Raw genomic sequence first — 1,115 nt, 5'->3', positions numbered from 1 at the left:
AGACATTTAGCATGTTTGGATACATATGGAGCCTAAATGAGCCAATCTTATTGAACAAAAAACTCCTTTTTCTTTTATTTCACAAACTTGGAATCTTATCCTATAAGGAGCAAAACTTATTAATCATTGACAAGCAAACTGATTTTGAAGTTTGTTGTTATTATTATTATTATTATTATTTTATTATTTTGTATCTGTAATTTCAAACATCTCCCATAAAACCTAGCGGTTTACAAGCTCAACAATTTAACTCGGTCTTTTAGAGCATATGAATAATCCCACTTTAAGACATTCGAATAATGTGGCACTATATGCTCAAATAAAAGACAAAATTAAACTTATAAAAGAAGAAACTGAGCTTTATAATGGGCGTTATTGAGCTCCACATGTGGTCTTAATCAAGTTTATTTATCAGCTTATTAACAAGCTTTAAGCAATATTATTCAAGATCATAAATAAATTGAGTAACAGTGAGAGTTCAACTTTTGATTTAAATTTGATTTACATCAAACTTTTGTGCGCACTTCGTGAAATTTCTATATTTTGTACATTAATAATGAGACATCCTCTATTGTTTGATTGTTTGAATTTTGATGACATAATATTCTCATTTTCTCACACATTTATAAAACAATATGTTGGAAAGATGTTACAAAAAAACTACTTACTGAGAAACAAATTATTTTCTAGCTGAATATTCACTATATGTAAGTTGAATTTGAACATCTTCCTTATTTCAACTTCTACTAAGAAACTCTTGACCATGAAGTATTCTCTTCTTTAAATGTTATCTTTCCCACAGACGTTAGGACATGACTATTTTTATTGTTGTCTCAAAAATTTATAAATTGCATAGGACTTTGTTGCTCCTCAAGTAGAGATGGATATTTGTCTTGCTAGAAAAACTTATGTCTCCTTGTTGATGTACTTATGATTGTTGGGTTTTTTAGGATGGGCCTTCTTTGAGTGAAAATATTGTTTCAGGTGAGTTGGGGGCTATTAGAAAGTTTTTTTTAATTTAATATTTATTTTGTGGTGAGTTAATTATTTTTGGACTCGCTATTTCCTAGTGTTAGGTTGTTAGGATGAAAAATTATCATTAAGGATCCATAATC

Source organism: Phalaenopsis equestris, unplaced genomic scaffold, assembly GCF_001263595.1.
Source record: "Phalaenopsis equestris unplaced genomic scaffold, ASM126359v1 Scaffold000210, whole genome shotgun sequence".
Classification (NCBI taxonomy): Eukaryota; Viridiplantae; Streptophyta; class Magnoliopsida; order Asparagales; family Orchidaceae; genus Phalaenopsis; species Phalaenopsis equestris.
This window is presented reverse-complemented; position numbering follows the sequence as displayed.